This window comes from Salvia hispanica, unplaced genomic scaffold (genome assembly GCF_023119035.1).
Source record: "Salvia hispanica cultivar TCC Black 2014 unplaced genomic scaffold, UniMelb_Shisp_WGS_1.0 HiC_scaffold_867, whole genome shotgun sequence".
Lineage (NCBI taxonomy): Eukaryota > Viridiplantae > Streptophyta > Magnoliopsida > Lamiales > Lamiaceae > Salvia > Salvia hispanica.
In genome coordinates, this window is record NW_025952651.1 from 1 (window position 1) to 7,705 (window position 7,705).

Below are 7,705 nucleotides of genomic sequence, written 5' to 3' on the forward strand. Positions count from 1 at the left end.
GAGATGTAAAATCACCTAAAGCTTTCTACTCCATTACTTGTAATAAATGGATTACTATAATGTATGACACGTAAGTTTTTTATACGCACAAAAAAGAGGCTAATTATCAGATCACCACAAGTATGTGTGTTTGCTCATATTGTCTAATTTCAAAATATACAGAATAACGTACATGGAATTGGGCTTTGATTAGAGATGTAAAAAGGTTGATTAAATTACAATAAGTATGGGTGTTCATACGGCAACTGTATACGGTAGTCCAAGTATTAGATATGAAAAGTAAATCCTTAGTTGCCAAGCTCAACATAGTACATCCAGCAAATGTGAAATGTGGGATTTTGATAAAATTCCAAGGAGCAAAGTGTAATAACTTTAGGTAGTCACTCAATTTCCTTACAACCAAACTTGTTGCATAATGCATCGGCAGCTGTTGAAATTCTTGATTTATCCTGAAAACCAAAGTCAATCAATTTCACTTGCCCATCTCCATCCCCACTTCACTTAGGAAAACACACCCAAAGAATTGTCGAGATATAAAGATTGATATACATACCTTGCCTTTACTGTTATGATCAAAGAGCCTCCTCTTGATTCACGATACGCCCCTTCACGCCCCAAGAAAATCGGATTAGGAAACTACAAACCCTAAAAAGAACGATGAATATATAGTTTGTGATGAGAGAATTCTTACCAATGTAGAGATCAGGGAATTTACAACACATTTCAGACAGAGGCTGAGCTGCATCAACCTGCATTATAGATTATTGAAGCTCACATTTCTAAGAAAGACTAAAAACACTATGTAAATGAGGATATATGCACAGCGGATGGGTAAGACTCACATCAGAAAGTGTTGTTGCCAGTCTCTTTGAAATAAATGGTTCGGAGATTACTAGTCCGTTGGACGGCATCAGATCAATCAAGCAATCCCACTCCTTTTCCAGCTCAGAAGCATTTGTTGCAGTAAGAATGATGACATTTTGGCACTTGATCTACGAGGCGTAAATGGAAAATTTTAACAACCATACTGCATTAGATGAGACAGAAATGGTGAATCCAAAAATTACATTTTAAACTTACCAAAGGAACTCTCAGTTTCCATGATGCAGCAGCTCCGTGATGCCTTCGGGCAACTTGTGCCATCTGAAAGGGAAAATCAGCAAAAAGTTTTTTCATAAAGAATTACCCTTTCTCAACATGAACTGCCAACTTTTACAAAATTTGATTCTCACAAACAATTATATGTATCTAGAAGATCTACCTCTCGTCGTAAGCAAATCAAGACACAACATATTTGAAGAACTATATCCAGGCATCTAGGTAATTGAAAAACAAAATAGCATCTGAAGAAACATCTTTCAACACATAACAAGCAAATAAAACAGTAAAATTCATCTCATAAAATCAAGTTGCAAACAAAGAATACTAAGCCATCTTCCAATTCATTGCATAAACATTTTTGTGATTTTCATTAATCACTTCTCGCGTGTTTCAAGATGCAGCTTCAGTAGACTAAACAAAGCAGTAAAGAAAGTAAACAACATGTTACCTCATTCCTATCTCCTGTGCCCCTTTTTCACCTAGTATATGCCTCAAATATTCTTCAAATTCTTCATTAGGGGCCTTCAGGGAAAAAAGTAAAACAGTGTGAGTAAATACAGTAACACTGGATATACAGCTAGCCGAATATTTGCGACACCAGCAAAAAAGTCACAAAATTTCTCTGTTCCTACTAGAGCATAAGATAGACCACTAATTTAATAAGGCCGACCACGGCAACAGCCGACACTTAGTACCCCAACTATCAAATCACACGTAAAACTAGAGATTAATTATAGTTAGATAATTTACCATTCGAACCCCAAAAAGCTTTAGCAACACCAGCTACAGTGAGATCTGAGGGCAGTGGCCCCTCCATATATGAAAACCTTTCATCAACAGTTTTGAGTATCAATGCCGCATCGAGGTGAAATTACATCATATAATCCTCTCATACCAAAAGTTGGGACAGCTGTTCTCATACTTCCCCACACACAAAAAACTATAAAAGCTGACTCATACTGCAGAAGGTTTACCATATCACAAGTGGACTTTAGTCGCCGACTTCATCTGCTACAGAGTCAATCTGGAAAGATAATATCGATGATTAGAATACTTAAACAGGAAGTCAACGAAAGGGAGTATTCAGACATATCTATAAGCAAAAACTTAAAACTGCACTACATAAAAATTCACAAACCAAGCTGCCAATTTAGTCGATATAAAGAAAATTATGGATACTGAGTCGAGGTGCATAGATTAACCATCAGAACATATAATTATGACTACCATGTCTATGTAAGTTTGCTAACAATGTACATTATAATAATATATAAAAATAATAGTGAGAAACAGCATTAAGGATATGTGTGAAAATTCAAAACTCACATCATTTCGGCTAACAGCAATATGTGAAACAGCCCACCCCACAGAGTGGAGCTTTCTACACAGTATGGGCATCATCCGATCCTCGACAGTGCCGAACCTGAGCTATGGATCCAACACAAAATTCTCACTTAGAAAGAAGTCTCCGTGGGAGCTGCAATAGAAATATACACTACATTTATGCAGACCACTATTTCCGGATAGGTTATCCTTTTCCTTTAGATGCAAAGTTTGTCATGACAAGATGCAAATAGGTCGTTTCTAATTATCAAAAATCTGATACCTCTATCAGATACGACCAAACAAGATACTGAGACACTGAAATAGTGAAATTAGAAAGATAGAATTCCAAACACAGCAATGCTTGACAGCCAACCTCATTTATAAATACCACATAATAAGGGCATCAAGGAACATGGAGAAAAGGTCAATATATTTTTGCAATAGAACAATCACAAACAAAAACTTACAGAATTTCGCCTCCCACAGTAATGATCGAGGCCGTAAAATTTCTTTTCAAATGTGAGTCATCCTGCTTAAAGCCATTGCTAGTAGCAAGTGATGGCTGAGATGTGCCCTTTTGACTCTTCCTGCTCTTTCCAATCTTCCGTCCGGAAGCAGATATGCAGGTTTGTAATTCTGTTCAGTGCCGTTTGTCTTGCTACGGCACAATAGTGCATTAGGAACTGTATCGTGAATGCTACCAATTGAAGTGTAACTGCAGAAACAAATTACAATAGTAGAATGACTGAGTACCAAACAGTGAAAACAAAATCCACAAAGGAAAAGAAAGAACGGGGCCAACAAATTTATTGCCTGAATGTATGAAGGTAACAGGAAACATATAAATGTTCCCTGCATATATAAGCAAAATAGAATTAAGTAAATGCTATAAGGTTTTACATTTTTATCAATAAATTTTGAAGCATGGAGTGAAGATTTACCCTTGATCATAAAGGCTGCAGTATGGAACCTTGCAAGTCAAGAGAAAGGCCCAAACATCTCTGCCATGAAACATTAAAAGGTGAAACCTCATATTAATGCAGAAAGACATAACGATCCTATATACGTGATGTAACATACCATGAATATGAATTTGGAAAAGAAATGCACACACAACTTTGATCTACTGAACTGACCTGTATGACCAATCCAAGATGGGATTCACTCTCATGAAAGCTGGCCATCCAGGTGAACTCGGTGAGAACTGCTCTTGCCCAACCTGAAGATTAAGACCATTTTCTCAGTCGTACTAACTTTTTATGTTCAAAAACCTAAGAGCAAGTTGTAAACATACAGCAGTTGGATCACCAATTCAACACCGAGAAAAATAGCTCTAATAGGATGTGCTTTTAAAAGGGCCTCCAAGCCAGACTTGAAATCTAGGCGAATGATGTCCATCTGCAATTTATAGCTGCCAAATTGTAAACAACATATAAATAGTCAATCATAAATAACTTTAAATTTAAAAGATTAGAGAAAAGGGTATAGAGTTGTATGGGGGTAGAGGAAGTTTATATTGACATACATAGATGCTGTGTCATAAGTGAATGAGTTGATTTCGGGGAAAAACTGAAGAACTCTCGAAATAAATGGTCCGTATTGGAAATGTTATTTCAGCATCATCGCCTGACAGATTCTTTCCAACCTCATGCAAATAATGGCCTGCCCTAAGAAGGTGCAAAAAAACCTGCGAACAGAATCGTGTATACCATTATCAGATTCTTCAAAATGGGAAAGGCATGATGAGTTTTGCATGGGAGACCAAATCTGTGCGTCTATGTAAGAACTTACAGTTGAATCTTTTTCCCCCATTAAAGCTGAAGGCGACCTCTTCAACACTGTTGATATAATCACTTTAGTGTTTAATCAATTTTTATCTGCTGCGCTAATAACAACGCTAAAGAACCATAGCTATATACTCGCATCAACGACTAAAATCATATAAAACGCCCATATATATTGCTTTCCTTCAACTGAAACATGCCTCAAGGAAAGCACGCGAGTTTCTACAACATTTTTTCCTCAACACAACAATGCAAACCTAGATCTCATATTTCCACCAGTTCACCACAATCAAGCATTTGAAATCATCATTTATACTAAAATTAAAAAAAAAAACTCAAAGCTGAGGGAAAACACAAAAGAAAGGCACGTACGAGTAAAGAGCAAGAGCTCTTTGGATTACGTAGACGGCATTGTTGTACTTTGTCTTCAACCTTATGTCATCACTTTCTCTTATAGCTTTATCGATCTCCATTTTGACTTTATATCAAACAATCCTTCTGCACGGTTCCAAAAGGACATAAAATTTTCACACAACAAAGAGAATCAAACAAAATCATCTTCGAATTCATGAAACTGACATAAAAAAGTAGTTTTCTAGAAATACCACAACAAATGCCCACTTCCAATCAATCCTCTTCTGAAAACCAAATTATCAATTTTTCAGTAAACTCGAGATATATTTCATGGTCAAGAACCACAAATCGGTTAGTTAGATGAAAAACTTAATTGGGTTTTCCACAGATTCAAGACATTCAAATTTAACGATTTAATTGGAAAAAAAAACTAAATCTTCACAGCCAATTACGTCTAACGATAATATACTGCTGAATGAATCAACACGGAAATAAAGGCACATTAAATACGCAAATTCAGATATTTACTTGGAGATTTAAGCTGGAAAAACGCAGGAAACGTTACCTGGTTTCAAGACTCGTGGAGAGTAGGATTTAAGAAGGTTCGCATATTTATATCCTTTTCAGAAATAATTCTGCCTCGCATTTTATTTATTTTCTTATTCGGACTAATTTTCGGTTTGCTCAACAATAAAATTAAAAAATTTGTCTCCATTGATAACCGAACAATAAATTATCAATTTTTTTAGAATTTTTCTTAAACGAATCAATACTTATTTTAAATATATCCCATATGCAACTCCCGTTGTTTTTATTTTTATATTTACACTATTAATTTTTCAATATATATTCCAAGTGAAATTGATTCAAGGGAAATCAAAATATATAACGTTGAATTCAAAGATTGAGTGAAAAGGATTGCTTTCTTTTCAACGTTCGTATTTCTCATCCTCTCTTGTTATTTAGATTTTAGATAAGTTTCACCTTGAGCTGAATATTCTTAAAATGATTGGTTTGTAATGCAAACTTTTGCAGTCTTCTCTTTGTTGATACCGAACTTTATGGCTTATCTTTTTAGATAGTAAACTAAATGAAAAAGTTTTGATATAAAAGTGTTTTTCTTTATTTTCCTTCATTGGAAAATGTACTCTTAATTTTAGGCATTACAGTATATTGAGGCAAATGTTGTGATTCGTGTTCTCCTTTTATCCGATTAAAGAAACTTTTAGCAAAATGTGGTATCAAATTCTTTTGATAGTGAATTTGTGATACAAAATGTGGTATCAAATTCTTTTGATAGTGAATTTGAGATACAAAATGTGGTATCAAATTCTTTGATAGTGAATTTGTGATATTTAGTAGTCATTATCAAATACAAATATCTTGATAATATTATGCTTTTTTAATTTTTTGGTTAGATATATGCACTTGGCTTTGTACTATGACTTATAGAAGTCATTTTCAAATACAAATATATGTAGTATCAATCTAATTTTGGGGGGTATTGGTCCTTTTCGAATACACACCTAATTAATGTATGTATATATTTAAACCAAATAGTATTATCTAAAAGTTTATCATAAAAACAAACTTTGTGTCTCAATTCGGGTTTTCAGATGGGAACCACCTATCGAATAGATAACAATAATATGTCTTTATAATTATATAAGGTACCAAGTCAAAGAATTGATTCGGAAAAGTCAATGCAATAATTCCAACAAAAATTGCGAAGTTTCTGAGGAAAATCCACCGCGAATCCAATTATTCAACAGATAAATTTCAATAAGAAATTGCATAGGAAATTCAAGCAGCCAAAAAAAAATACAAGTTGCAATTGTCTTTGACCACCATTTCAAATTGATAATTAAAATATAAAAATAGAACACAAAAATTGTTAGTACATGGAAATTTCATTATTTGTATATTACTAGTACTATAAATTTATAATTCAAGTAATACAGTAGCATCTACGAAGCCAGTAAAGTGAAAGAAGCATTCCCCAAATTTAATCGCAATCTTGAAAACACAACACAAGCAATACCTCCAATTTTGAAACTCCTACATCAACAATTCATTTTTCTCGATTTAGTCTTCTTCCCATGCTTCAACCAACAATTCGACCATCTTCTGCTCGTGGGAGAATGCAGCTGTCAAAAACGCATAAAACTGAAAAGACTCGTGAAAATTTGGTTGAAGAGCTTACGGATAAAGGAACTGGTCCATCAATAGGCACCTCCTGAACGTGTCTGAGCCAATGATCAAAACATTACAGAAATATGAACTTTTTTTAACAATTGTTTTGATCATTCCCATTTTGTTGATTAGGATAGAAGAAGAGATGTGTGAGTGCGAACATACCAGTGCATCGTTTGGGTCCCCAGGCTTTCTTTGGGAAACACTAGATCGATCACCTCTCCAAGCTCTTCTCATTTCATTCCGGCTATTGGGCTGCAGGAGTAGACCCAAATAGATTCTAAGATACGCCGCCAAAAAAAAAGGAAGAGATCAGTATAATCCATTAACTGAAGAATACTCTAAGGAACAAGAAACAAATTATATTTAAGAAACATGGGGTTTCAAGGGAATAACCATAGTTGACAAAGAGACTGTTGCGGTCATCTTCATTAGCAGTCCTCTTTTCTATATTCACAACACCCGAACCTCCCAGACAGTGGTCTGTGTATAGGCAAAAATTGATGGTGTTACTGTCCATCTTCAGAAAGAAGAATGGCCACTAGCTTTCCAGATGCTGAAACAACACAGATGTAATCAGAAAAAGGCTTAAAACAAGATGGTTAACACATTACACTCACACGAAAACACTTCACTATCAAGCTCAAAAAAACAGTGATCCGGTGAGGAAAGAAATGGGAAACGAGAGAGATAAAAATTTCATAAGGAATGGATTTCATTCTTTGATGCCAAAAAGTACTTGATATTAAACTAAATTGAGCTACTTACCATCAAGAATTATCAGAACAAATTTAAACAACAAGGGCAGGTTAAAGTATTTCAACCACAGGTAACTAATGAGATTTGAATGCATTGAGCAATAAAATTATCCCAAGTAGTAACACTTTTTTTCTTTCACCCCGTTGTCTCAAATCAAGAGGCACTACTATCAACTTGATATCTATGAA

The 7,705-nt window shown here is 34.8% G+C and overlaps 1 long non-coding RNA gene and 1 pseudogene across 1 annotated transcript; both read right to left on the bottom strand.

The window, feature by feature from the left end:
• Positions 1 to 103: 103 nt before the first annotated feature.
• On the bottom strand, positions 104 to 4,099 carry LOC125200255 (annotated as a pseudogene).
• A 2,300-nt stretch (positions 4,100 to 6,399) lies between these two features.
• On the bottom strand, positions 6,400 to 6,803 carry LOC125200254. The gene is made up of 2 exons (XR_007172703.1): positions 6,769 to 6,803; positions 6,400 to 6,692 (listed from the first exon to the last, which is right to left on the bottom strand). It is a non-coding gene; the product is annotated as an uncharacterized LOC125200254 (long non-coding RNA).
• Between the last annotated feature and the right edge of the window lie 902 nt (positions 6,804 to 7,705).